Source organism: Talpa europaea (genome assembly GCF_964194135.1).
Source record: "Talpa europaea genome assembly, chromosome: 9".
NCBI classification, from domain to species: domain Eukaryota; kingdom Metazoa; phylum Chordata; class Mammalia; order Eulipotyphla; family Talpidae; genus Talpa; species Talpa europaea.
The window spans coordinates 40,732,246-40,747,216 of NC_140076.1; positions in this window are offsets into that span (position 1 = coordinate 40,732,246).

Sequence of the window (14,971 nt, forward strand, 5' to 3'; positions counted from 1 at the left end):
ATTAACCTTTGTCGTCACCTGTGCCAGATGCTGGGAATGAGGGTGGAGTGTCCAAATCCGGTTCCCTGAAAGGACTCACAGGTGACAAACATCTTGATCACTGAAAGATTTGTTTACTTCTTACAAATATTTGCTGAGCCAGAGACAAGAAATCTACCAAATGCCATCCTCCACCCCCATCTTGCCAATGGCAGCCTGGCTATTCTGTGTATTTAATAAGCACCTGTTAAGTGTAGACCATGTATCCAGCTATCTCTCATGACAAGACCTCAGCACCTCTTGGTACATCCTCAGACAATCCACTTACACTAAAAGAATTAGAAAACAACATAAATACTATTAAATATTTCATAATGGACAGAAAATAAGATATTTGTATCTGACTATGAAAAACATGCTACAGTGCATTCAGGCTGGTGAACTTGTGAAGATTTGGGGAGAATGGTATGCCTGGAGAGGACACAGAAGCTCAACATGTAGGGTTGGGGCAAAATGATAGTGGAATGAGGATGAGGGCTTGCTTACTCCTTGTACTCTCAGCTCCAGTGCAGCCGATCTGCCATAGGACCCAGAAATTCCACCCCTAGGTATCTACCCAAAGAACACAAAAATACTAATTTGAAAAGGAAACCTGAACTCCTATGGTTATTGCCCCCCTATTTAACAATAGTCAAGTTATGAAAACAACCTAAGTGTCCCAAAACAGATGAATGGATCAAGAAAATATATATATATATATAATATATATATATAACATATATAATGGAATACTACTCAGCATTCAAAAAAGGTTAGCTCATGCCATTTGTGGCAATATGGGTAGAGTGGAAGGGATTATGATAAACTGAGAGAAATACAAATACTGGATGATGTCACTTAATACGTGGAATATAGAGAAAAAAAAAGTGTCCGATAAAGCCAAGCTTAAGAACTCACCCTTGAAAACTGACATAAAACTGAGACATCCAGAGGAGGAAGAGGGGGGTAAGAACAAAGTAGGAAATGAGCACCATGGACTAAGGTCAGGGATCATGGGTACCTTGATGTTTAGAGCACCATGGTAACAGCGCAGAAATTTGTGGGGGAGGAAGGTGGAACGGATATACCAAAATACAATTATGTAAACCAATGTTACCTCAAAAAAATTTTACTGAAAAAAGGAAAGAAAGAAAAGCAAACTCCCTTAGGTACCCCATCAGAACTTTATTTCTCTATTCCAGGGTTCTATCAGTCAATAAAATTCGTGTAAATATTGTGGTAATTACTGCTGCTTCGTAAGTAATTACTGCTGCTTTGTAAGTGAAACACTCCAGATTTGTTGTCATTCTTCAGGATTATTTGGATTATCTTAATTCTTCCTATCTATTTATATTGAAATTTAGGATCAGTTTGTCAATTCCACTATGAAAAATCTACTGGATTTGATAGGGTTGCATTGAATTTATACATCACTTTGGAGAGAACTGATATTTTTATGATACTGGGTTTTTCTTCTGTGGATATGGCATATCTTGTCAATTTAAGTTTTATTAATCTCAACTGCGTTCACAGTGATCAGGTTTTGGGTTCTATTGTAAATATTTTTATAAATTTTCTAGTTGCTTTTTGCAGGTTTGTAGAAATATAATGTATTTTTAATGTATCCATCATATTCAATAAGTTAAATTCACTTATATCTAGTAGTTTCTGGATTCTTTTGGATTTTATTTGTATATGTCAGCTGTGAAGAATAACATTTTTATTTCTTCTTTTTCAATATTATATCTTTTATTTTGTCTCCTCCTGTTATTACACTAGCTAGTACTGAGAGTACACTGTTGAATACAGGTGGAGAGAATGAATATCTTTTTTTCTTCTCAATCCCAGGTGGAGAAAGCATTCTATATTCACAATTAAGTATGCTGTAGTCTAGAGATATTTCATAGATGCATTTATCAGATAAAGAAGGTCTCCTATTCCTAATGTCCTAAGAGGTTTCTTTTTTAATGCATCTATTGAGATGATCAGGTGATTTTTCTTCCTTTTTTCTGGCAATTTGGTTATTTACATTGATTTTTTTTCAGTGTTAAATGAACCTTATATTCCTAGAATAAACCCTTCTTTTTTTTTTTTTTTAAAGTTTTTTTTTTTTAAATATTTTTTTTTTTTTTTATAGAGGCATGCTTTATTTATTTGTTTGCTGGTTTGTTTGTTTGTTTTGTTTATACATGCACTGGGTACAGTCAGAAGCGCGGGAGGGTGAGAGAATTCACCAGAGCCAGAGCGGGGAGCAGAACAGGCAGAAGGACCGAAGTACACTGCTGAGGGGAGCAGCGGGCGGCAGGAGAGGTCTGCGCGCCATACGGGACCCTCCTCAGCTGGCCGGGGAGCAGCCGGGCATCGAACCGGCCGCGGGCAGCTTCGCAACCCAGCGCTCAACCGCTGCGCCACCGGGGAGGCCCAATAAACCCTTCTTGATCATGGTATAGTACCTGTTTCAATTTGCTAATGTCTTAATTAGGATTTTTGCTTTTTTATTCACGAGAAAGTTTAGTTTGCACTTTTCCTTTCTTGTAATATGATTGCCTGGTATTAGCATCAGGCAATCAGGTATTAGCATGAGGTCTTTTGTCAGACCTCAACATGTGCACATGCTTCATTCACCATCCACCAAACGAGGCTAATACACAGTCATGTTACCTCTCCTATCCCTGTTTTTCACCACATCCCTCTGACAACCACTATAAATTATAGACTCTAAAATCATTTCTGTTGTGTTTTGGCACATTGTTTTTTCTTTGTTGTTATTTACATTCCACAAGTGAGTGAAATCTGGCCTTTGTCTTACACTTTTTGTTTCACTTAACACAAATACCTCGAGATCCATCCATTTTGTCCCCAAAGGCACTTTTTCATCTTTTTAAATAGCTGAATAGTATTCCATTGAGTATACATGGCACAATTTCTTTAGCCAGGCATCTGTCAATGGACACTTAGGTTGGTTCCATGTCTTGGCTATTGTGAATAATGCAGCTGGGAACATAGGTGTTCATAAAATTTTTCAAGTTAGTGTTTTCACATTCTCTAAAAGTGGAATTGCTGGATCACACAGTATTTCCATTTTTATTTTCTTGAGAAATCTCACTACTGGTTTCCATATAGGCTTTACCCAATTTGTATTCCCACCCACAGTGAACAAGTGTTTTTTTCCCCCTACTTTTGCCACATTTGTTATTTAATTATTTTTTCATGTAGCAGTAGTCATCTTTATGTCATCTTTGGACAAATGTCTAAGTCTTTTGCCCCCACTTTTTGGTTGGGTTGATTTATGCAATTTATTTATGTACTTTGGAAATTAACTTACTTGTTAATTGTTTCTTGCTGTTTCTAAGCTGTCTATGCTTCATGTTACAAAAGCTTTTTTTTTTATGTAGCCCCATTTGTTTATTTCTGTTTTTATTTCCCTTATTATTTGGAGTTGAGTTCCCAAATACACCCAAATTTGATATCCATGATCTATCACCTATGTTTTATTCAATTATTTAATGACTTAAAGTTTTATGTCAAAGTCTTTAATACATTTTGAATTATTGTTTCTGTATGAAGCTGAATAATGATCTGGTTACTCTTTTCTTTTCTTCTTCTCTTCTTCTTCTTCTTTTTTTTTGCACATGCTGTCCAAGTGTCTCATCACTATTTATTGGAGAGACTTTCCTTTCTACTCTATTGACTTGGTTCTTTTGTCATGGACTTAATTGTCCATATCTGTGCAGGTTAATTTCTGAGCTCATTATTCAACTCCATTGGTCTGTGTTTCTGTTTTTGTTCCAGTGTATTATTTTGATTACTATTGCTTTGAAGTCAGGGAGCATGATGCCTCCATTATTCTTATTTACAGTCATGATTGCCTGGCTTATTCAGTGCCTTTTGTAGATCCTTACTAATTTTAGAATTGTTTATTCTATTTCCTTGAAAAATATCATTGGAAATGTAATAGGTATGGAATCTATAAATTGCTTTAGATAATACAGCCATTGTAACAATGTTTATTTTGCAATCCACGAACATGGAGTATCTCTACATCCTTGTGTCTACTTTTATTTCTTCTGAAAGTGTCTTATAGTTTTCAGTGTTTAGGGCCTTCATCTTCTTTAAGTTTGCATTGTTTAGGTCCTTCATAGTCATTGTTAAGTTTATTCCCAGATTTTTCATCCCTTTTTATGTGATTGCAAATGAGCTTATTTTCTTAATTTCTCTCTCCTCTGATTCTTTGCACACAAAAATGCAACAGATTTTTGTGTATTTTTCTTGTATCCTGTCCCTTTTCTATATTCTTTTATTATTTCTAATAGTTTTTTGTGTTTTCAAAGTATATTATCATATCATCTGCAAGTAGTGGTAGTTTTAGTACTTCTTTTTCAGTAAAGATTATTTTCCTGTCTTTTCCTTGTCTACATCTTTAGAAAAGACTTCCAATACTATGTTTAACAGTGATGGTAATAGTGACCAACCTTCTCTTTTTCCTGATTTTAGAGGAAATGTTTTTAGTTTTTCATCATTGAATATGATGTTAGTGGTGAGTTCACCATTTATGGCCTTTATTATATCGAGATATATTCCTTTTATTCCATATCTATAGTGAGATTTTTTTTTATCTTAAGCGTGTGTTAGATCTTGCTTATGGTTTTCAGCAGCTATTGACATGAACATGTGATTTTTATCTTTTATTGTTGTTAATGATGTGGTAAATGACCTGCTAGGGAGCTACCCACATGGCGCAGCAGATTTGCCCGCTGCTTCCCTCAGAAGTGTGTTTCAGTCAATCTGCCTGTTCTGTTCCCCACTCTGTCTCTGAATCCTCTCACCCCCACACCTCTGGCCTGTACCCAAGTTCTTGTATGCATAAATAAATCTTTTTTTTTAAATAGTTGTTTTATTTTATTTTTTAAGTTTAGGTAACATTGGTTTACAAAATTGTGTGTGATTCAGAGGTATATGACATACATCGACTCAGATGTATGTCACCATAACACACCCACCCCCAAGATATCCTGAGACCATTGATCCGGCCCTCTCCAGACTTGGCTCTCGACCCCCTCCCTCCCTCTCTCTCTGTTAACTTTAATTCTATAGACAGATTTCTAGGGTTTTTTTTTTTTAAAGATTTATTTATTTATTTATACAAGCACTGGGTATAGTCAGAAGCGCGGGAGGGTGAGAGAATCCACCAGTCACAGCGGGGAACAGAACAGGCAGATCGACGAAATACACTGCTGAGGGGAGCAGCGGGCAGCAGGAGAGGTCTGCGCGCCATGTAAGACCCTTGCCGGAGGCCGGGGATCAAACTGGCACTACAGATGCTGCAGGCAGCTTTGCAACCCAGCGCCCAACTGCTGCGCCACCAGGAGAGGCCCTAGGGTTTGTTATTGGTTTGGTTTTCCTACCATCTGTTTTGTTTCTGTATGCGCCACATATAAATATAACCTTCCAATATTTGTCTTTCTCCTTCTGACTTATTTCACTTAACTTTCTCATCTCCGGTTCTATCCATGTCATTGCAATGACAATGGTTTGTCTTTTTTGTAGCCGAATAGTATTTCTTTGTGTAAATATATATGACCACATGTTCTTAATCCCCTCATCTTAATTTGAGCACTTGGGTTATTTCCTTAACTTGTCTATTATAGATAGTGCTGCAAAGACCTTAGGGATTCAGGTATCCCTTTGAATTAATGTTTTTTCATTCTTTGGGTAGATACCAAGAGTTGACTTGCTGGGTCACTTGGTATTCAACTTTTAATATTTTGGAAACGTTCCATACTGTATTCTTTAAGGACTGAACTAGTATTTATTCCTACCAACAGTATACAAGGGTTTCTTTTCCTCCACATCTTCATCACTAATTGTTATTTCTAGTCTTTTTGAAATGGGCCATTCTCACAGGTGTGAGATGGTATCTCATTGTGATTTTAATTTGCATTTATCTGACAATGCTTGATGATAGGCAGTTTTCTATGTGCCTATTGGTAATACATGTGTCTTTGGAGAAATGTCTATTTAGCTCTTCTGGCCATGTTTTGGTTAGGTTATTTGTTTTCTTTTTGTTGAGTGTATGAGTTCTTTGTAGATGTTAGATATCAGTCCTTTATCAGATATATGATGTGAAAATATTTTTTCTCATTCAGTAGGGTGCCTTTCGGTTTTAATGATAATTTCTTTTTCCCTCCAAAAGCTTTTTAGTTTGATATCATAGCATTTGCTTATATGCTTTTTTGTTTCTCCTGCTGTTGGAGATAAATCCACAAAGACATCACCAAATGTTGCCAATGTTGTGGTGTTTTGTCTGTGTTTTCATCTATGTGTTTTATGGTTTCACTTTTTACACACAAGTTTTTAAACCATGTTAAGGTTTTTTTGTAATGTGTGAGATAGTGGTCTAGTTTCATTCTTTTGCCTGTGGCTATATGGTTTTCCCAGTACCATTTGTTGAAAAGATTTTCATTTCTACGGTATATACTTCTTGGCTCCTTTGTTGTAGATTAACTGTCCATATAGGTGTGGGTTTATTTCTGGCTCTCAATTCTATTTCACTGTTCTGTGTGTCTGTTTTTATTCTAATACCATGCTGTTCAGGTGATTGGAATGCCCACCATCTTGGCTGAAGTTCCCTTTCCTATTCCTATTCTGCTGTTATGGTGCACTACCAACCTTAAGTAAAACATCTATGGGTCATTCCTCCTCCCCCAATGTCATCAGTGAACTGGTGAAATTTCCAATAGTTTTTTCTAGCTGTACTTAGGGGAGAAGTTTATGAAAACCTCCATGCTCTGCCATTTTATGCATGGAGTCCTTGATATGCCATATTTCAATTATCATTCAGTTCCATATATTTTGTCACTTTTGAGTTCTTCTTATATGGGTTCCATAAGGATTATATGGAATTGTGTTGTATAGTTTACAAATGTTTTTGAATTTCTCTACCTAATGTATTATTGATTTATAATTTAATGTGACAGTACACAAAAAAACCTATTCTTAGATTTATACTTGTTCTTTGCTATGGACTATTTGGTAAACGATTCCATATACATTTCAGCAAAATGTTGTCTGGAGTATAGTGATTGTGTGTGTATGTGTGTTTGCGTGTGTGTGTGAGATAAGCTAATTTGGTTAATAATGCTATTCATATCTTGTACTGATTTCTTGCCTGCTTGTTCTGACAGAAGTGTTTTAAAATGTCCAATTATGATTGCAAATTTGTCTTTCTGTCAACTTTTGTTTTATTTATTTACAGCTATGTTATTTGCATGACTTTATTTGCATATAAATTTAAGAGTGTTAGAATGAAATAGTTCTTAAAATTTCAGTGTGTATCTTTTAACATAGTAATCCAGGCATTCACCCTGCTAATATACTCACACAGATACACAGGATTGCATATAAAAGGACAAATTCATACAGGTGCATAAGATTATATGTACAAGGACACTATAGGTTGTTGATCAAAACCTATTTTATAGCAGTAAAAAGTTAAATTACCCAAATGTTCACTGATAAAGGAATAATTAAGTTTATTTAACATCTGTTTTATTTATCACATCTTACTTAAATATTTGTACCTTTTATAATAGTGTGTAAGATTTTTGAAATTAAAATAAATTTTTAAAATATTTTAAAAATTCAGATATTGGGCTGAAGACCTTCGCATTCTAATATGTAAACACAAGAGTGTCAATCGTGTCTTCTCAACACAACTTCTTATCTTTTTCTCTTCCATTCCACCCTCTTCTATTCCCTTTATCTTCTTTATGCTCTTGAATCTTCTTTCCTATGTTGGTGTAAAGCAAGGTCATGATAATTTTACAAGTGTTCCTTTTGTACGTTTGTTAATTTATATTGCTTTTGCTTCACAGAGCCAAGGAGAGAGAAAGCAATATCCCCTATATTAGATAGCTTCCTTCTTGTGCCCTTGAGGCAGTTATTCTTAGAAAGCAGTTTTTGATAAGATTTAGTAGCCTATAGTTGAGAGGAAGTGGGGAAAAAAATTGGGTACCATCTGGGTTACTTTCCACCCATCCAAGTTCTCATCTTGCAGATAAGAATTAGATAATGTAAGTGCAAGAGGCATTTATACAGGAAAGCATTCCTTCTGATCTTTGGATACAAACTCTAATTACCTTCATTAATATGAACATGTATTTCTGTGTCCTTGAGTGCTTCTTTATCATCACATACCTAATCTGTGTTCTTAACACTCCTATTCTATTTGGTCTCCTAATAGCTTAATCTCTGCTTTCTTAACTTCCTATGATGCACAATAAATCAGATTCCCATTTCTCCGGAGAACACTACTCATCTGACTTCCCCTCAACTTCTGTTCCCTGCTGCCCTGTATTTTATTCACAAATCATCACATGGAACTTAGCACAACTTTATATCCATTCCTCTCTATTATTTTTTTTAGATTTATTTATTTATTTATAGAAGCACTGGGTACAGTCAGAAGCATGGGAGGATGAGAGAATTCACCAGAGCCAGAGGGGAGAGCAGAGCAGGCAGACTGACGAAGTACACTGCTGAGGGGAGCAGCGGGCGGCAGGAGAGGTCTGTGCGCCATGTTGGACCCTCGCCTGGCGGCCGGGGATCAAACCGGCGCTGCAGAGGCTGCGGGCAGCTTTGCAACCCAGCGCTCAACTGCTGCACCAAAAGGGGAGGCCCCATCCTCTCTATTATTTGTTCATTAATTGGATTTTTTACCAGTCTTATGAATCTTACATTCTAACATGGACCATCTTAATTTTTATTAAAACATTTTTTCTCTTCATTCTTGCCTTCTCAACTTGATAATTTTGTGCCACTATTTTGCCTAAAGTCACTTTTTCTTATATTTAGGTACAAAATATGCTTATACATGACCCTTTTCACTTCCTTCCTGTAAGGCAAAGTTCCTCACTACTGGTACTATTTATATTCTTAGCTGAGTAATTCTTTGTTTTGGGAGCTGTCCTATGCATTGTAGGATGTTTAGTAGCACCTCTGGGGTCTACTCATCAAATAACTCTTGTAGCTGTGATAATCAATTATGTTGGCAGACATGACCAAATGTCCCCTAGGAATGTAAAATTGCCCATAGTTGAGAACCATTGCCATAAAACTTGCTTGCAAGTAAAGAGAAAATAAATTAATTCATATTGTTTGTTTTGAGGTATAATTTATATTCAGTAAAATGTCCAGAAAATGTCCATGAGGTTTTTTTTATTTATGTGTTTGTTTGTTTGTTTATTTATTTATTTGTTTATTTATACAAGCACTGGGTACAGTCAGAAGCATGGGAGGGTGAGAGAATTCACCAGAGACAGAGCAGGGAACAGAACAGGCAGACCGACAAAATACACTGCTGAGGGGAGCAGCGCCATGTGGGAGAGACAGGAGAGGTTTGCACGCCATGTGGGACCCTCGCTGGTGGCCGGGGATCGAACCGGTGCTTCAGAGGCGGCGGGTAGTTTTGCAGCCCAGGCTCAACCGCTGGGCCACCAGGGGAGGCCCTACATGAGTTTTGATACATGTCTACATCCATGTAAACACCTTCCGAATCCATGCATATAATTTTTCATAAATCCAGAAAATTCCCTTGAACCCCTTCCAGTCAACTCTCACTCTTTTGCTCTGAGTCAACCATTGTTATGATTTCTGTATCCAGAGAAAATTACTGTTGAACTTTTTATAAACGGGGCCATACAGTGTGTGTTCTTTTGAGTTGCCTTCTTTAACTCAACATAATGTTTTTGAGATATATGTATACTGTTGCTTGTTATCAGTTGTTTATTTCTTTTTGTTGCTGAGTGATGCTCATATGAATTCATTCAAATAGCAATATTTGTTTATCCATTCTGTTAGTAAAAACTTATTTGTTCTCAGTTTGGAGCTGCTGTGAATAAAGTGGCTCTAAACATACTTGATCAAGTCTTTTGGTGGACATTTCATCTCTTGTGTAGTGAAATTGCTGGCTCCAAAGTGACTGCATCCTCATCAAAGTCAGACAATTCTTGTTAATCTTTATAACTTAACTGTGGTAGTGGGAAGGATGAGGTATTTCATGATTTCATGATAGCTATCATTTTCTGTTTGTGTTGAATGCCTTTGTTTGTGGCAAAGGCATTTGTTTATTAACCATTTATTTATCCTCTTTTGCAAGTGTTTATTTTTTTCTTTTGCCCACTCTTATTGGGTTCTTTTTATTAGTGATTTATTTTTTATTTTATTTTTTAATTATATATATATTTTACATCATTTTTCATTTTTGCGCAATGTATGCATTTTCATCTTGGTTATAGTCCCCATACAATTCCCACCCCCCTTGTTTTGATCCTACTCCCTTCCCCTCTCCCCCAGTAGTATGTCTCTGGTTTATATATATGAACTGGAAGGGATCATGCTCAGCAAAAGAAGCCAGAAAGAAAAAGAAAAATACCAGATGGTCTCACTCATAGCAGGAATTTAGAAAACCTAAATAAGAGACCAGGAAAAAGACTAATTTTAATAAAGTAAAAATCAAAATCAATAAGCAACTATAAACTAGTGATTTATTTTATATGGTTTGCAAATGAATTCTTCATAAGATATATATGTTGTATTTTCTTCCACTCTGTAGCTTGCTTTTCACTTGTTAATGGTGCCCTTGATAAGCAAAAATATTTAATTTCTTGAAGGAGTCCAACTTTTTTTCTTTTTCTTTTTCTTTTTTTTTTTTTTAAACGATTTATTTATTTATTTATACAAACACTAGGTACAGTCAGAAGCACGGGAGGGTGAGAGAATTCACCAGAGCCACAGCGGGGAACAGAACAGGCAGACTGATGAAATACACTGCTGAGGGGAGCAGCAGGTGGGCAGGAGAGGCCTGCGTGCCATGTGGGACCCTCGATCGAACCAGCCCTGCAGAGGCTATGGGCAGCTTCGCAGCCCAGCGCTCAACCGCTGCGCCACCAGGGGAGGCCCACCAACATTTTTTCTTATATGCTCAGTATTTTCTCTTTTCTAAGAAAGCTTTCTATACTGCATCTGTGAAAATACTATCATGTTTTTCTAAAAGTTTATATCTTAACTCACATTTATATCTATTATTCATTGTGAATTCACAATTTACAAGGCAAGAATAATAATTTTCCCAAACATATGTCTACTTGCTCCAAAGTCATTTCTTGAAAAGAACTCTTTACCCAATGAGTAGACTTCCCCCATTGATTTGCATATCTTTGTAGAAAATCTATTAGCCATGGATGTGGAGTTCTATTTTTGGATTTCATATTTGAGATTTGTTTTGTGGCTTAACCCATGATCCAATTTGGTGAATGTTACATGTGCACTTGAAAAGAACTAGCTGGTTCTGAACTAGCTGGTTTCTATGTTTCATAAAGATAAAGACCAGAATGGTTGATAATGTTGTACAAATATTCTCTATTCTTGTTGTTTTTCTGTCTAATTGTACTATTACTGTTGACTATGTGAGATTTAAATATTCAAATTTTATTGCTGGTTTTTCAATTTCTTATTATTATGGCATTTCCTCCCTCCCTGGCAATTTGAATCTCTATAAAATAGGTACATGCATGTTAAGGATTATTATAAGTTCTTGGTGATTTTTTATTACAAAAAAAACGACTGTCTTTTTCTCTCCTTTCTCAAGGTCTCTTAGACTAACACAAGCTTTCTTATGCTTAGAATTTGCACAAAGTACTGTTGTTCTTTTTTCATTTTTCAACTTCTATATTTTTATATATAAAATGTATTCATTTTAAATTCCATGTAGTTGTGTTTTGATTTTTTTTTTATGAAGCCTTAAAATAGTTGGGTTTTAGCTGAAATGTTTAGTTTATTTCTGTTCAATATAGTTATTAGTTTACTGGCTTAAGCCTATCATACTTTTCTGTTATTCCTTCTCTGTTTTTTTGTTCCTTTATTACTTTTTACCTATCTTCTTTCATGTTAATTTTACTGTTCTATTATATTGCATTTTTTTACCTCTTAGGTATGACCTTCTCATTCATGTGTACATTAAAAGATGTACCTTTAACCTATCCCTATCTACTTTGCATTAACACTATACCATTTTATGTATAATGTAACTACCTTTCAGCAATATAATTTCATTTGTCACCTCTCTGTCCACTCTGCTCTTATTCTCATGTCTCTTACTTCATGACACAATATGTTGCTTTTATTTTTGCTTTCAACAGATGATTTAATGGAAAGGAATTGATTAAAGAAAACCAACCATATCAGGCCTCCCCTGGTGGCACAGTGGTTGAGCGCTGGGCTGCGAAGTTGCCTGCAGCCTCTGTAGAGCCGGTTCAATCCCCGGCCACCAACGAGGGTCCCACATGGCGCGCAGACCTCTCCTGTCTTGCCCACTGCTCCCCTCAGCAGTGTATTTTCTCAGTCTGTCTGTTCTGTTCCCCGCTGTGGCTCTGGTGAATTCACACACTCTCCCACGCTTTTGACTGTACCCAGTGCTGGAAGGAAAGAAGGGAGGGAGGGAGGGAGGAAGGAAGGAATGAGGTTAAAAAAAAAAGAAAAGAAAACCAACAAGATGTTTACCCACCTTTGTTTTAAACCATTTTCATTGATCTTCCCTCCTTATTGGAAAGCTGTATTTCCACCAGACATTATCTTCCTTCAGAGTCCAGAGTACTAACCTTTACACAATGGACATTTTCTTTCAGCTTAGGGAAATTCCTCTGGTATTTCTTGCTGGTGAAAATTATTACAACTTTTTATTCTGAAAGCTATTTTTGCTCAATATGGAATTCTGTCTTGGCAGATTTTCCTATTACCTCTCTCAGAAGCCATATTTTTTGTCTTCTGACATTAATTGTTTGTGATGAGTAGTTAGTGATCACAAGATAGCCTATGATATACTGAGATGCTATTTTCTTAGTAGAGATCCTATTTTAAGGTTGTTGAGAATTTTCTTAAATCAAGTTTTATTGAGATACCATTCATTTACAAAACTATATAATTCGGGGAATACAACTTCTCGCTTCCATGTATGTATAAACTTCACTCACCCACCATCAAAGTTTTAGTGCCATCACACTATCAAATTGACTTCCTCTATCTATTGAACCATTTTTCCTTTCCCTCACCCTCTGGAAAGCACCATATTTTTCAGAGTCTCAGAGTTATTTTGGTATGATTTGTTAGTTCATTTGCTTTGGTCATTTATATTCCACATATGAAAGAAAACTTCTGGTAGTTATCTTTCACTTTCTGACCTATTTCATTTAGCATAATCATTTCAAGTTCAATCCATGTTGTTGCAAAAGGCCATCTTTCATCTTTGTAATTGCTGAGTATATTCCATTGAGTACACATCCTGTAATTTCTTTATCTTAACTGAATATTTTGGACCTGTGGACTGATAGTTCAAATGAAATTTGAAAAAAGTTTCAGTCAATATTTCTTTGGTTATTTTCCTTCCTTCCTTCCTCTTCTGGGACTCGTTTACATATACGATCTATTGCTCAATAATGATCATTCTGGCTTTTCCTGCCTTTAAATCTTCTGATCCTTTCTTCTGAAATATTTCAAATTCATTAAAAAAATTTTCATATATTGTATTTTTCAATTTTAAGATTCTCATTTGGTTCTTCCACATCTTTCCTGAATTTTCTCCTCTATTACTCATACCTATGTTTTCCTATAATTTCTTATCGTAATTATAATATTTTTTATAGACTCATTGCTAATTCCAAATATGGATAATTTTTGGTTTTTTTCTTACTTTTGTTTATTTAAATTTTATTTTTATATTCCCCATACAATTACAATGCCTTATTTTGACCCCAATCCCTCCTTTCCCCGCCCCCCATAGAGTGTCTCTGGCTCATAGTTGTTTGTTGACTTTGATATTTTCTTTCTTATAGTTATTCTTTTTCCTGGTCCCTTATTTAAGTTTTCTAGATTCCTGCTATGAGTGAGACCATCCGGTATTTTTCTTTTTCTTTCTGGCTTATTTCGCTGAGCATGATCCCTTCCAGCTCCATCCATGTTGCTGCAAATAGCATGTGTTTATCTTTTTTGAATGCTGAGTAATATTCCATGGTGTATATGTACCACATCTTCTTGATCCAGTCATCTATATTTGGGCATTTGGGTTGTTTCCAAAGCTTAGCTATTGTAAATTGTGCTGCTATAAACATAGGGGTGCAGGTGCTCTTTGGAATTAATGTTTCTGTGTCCTTTGGGTAAATACCTAGGAGTGGAATTGCTGGATCATATGGAAGCTCTATGGTTAGAAGGTCAAGAAATCTCCACACAGCTCTCCACAAATATGGATCATTTTTGGACCTTCTTCTATTGACAGATTTTTTTTCTTATTATGGGATACATCTCCTGCTTATTGATATGTTTGTTAGTTTTTAATTTTATGCTAGAAGATCTGTTATGGAGTTTTTGTATTATGCTATCTCCTCTTGAGTTAAGTTCTAGCAATAGTCAATTGCTTCCATGGAGACTTGGTTTTAGGATTTTTCAGAGAAGATCTATTTCAGTTTTTCTCTTGGTTGTAGTGCATACTCTTTGTTTGAGGATGGAACCCTTACCACTAATGTCGCCCTTGTGGAGTTTCAGTGGTAACATACTATACTTACCAATTTCCTCTAACTTGGATGGAAATAAACCTTAAACTTTTCCCCCTTACTATGAAGCAGTTGCTAAAAATCTCTGTTCACCTCTTTTAGCCTCCAGACTCTTGTTTTCCATCCAATTCCGTTGCAGTGGAGGACTCACACAAGGATTGAGAAGATACAGATTTAGGACTTCCCTCATATGTTTACTTCCTTCTTGGAATTTCCTTCCTCAATTTCTTGCTGCTTTGACAACCCAGAATTCTTGTTTCTGCCTTGTCAACTCAGTAATATACCTGCTTTCTTCTTGAACTCTATCCAGATATCCCGAGGAAACTAGAATGCCTTTTGGAGGAACAGCTGAT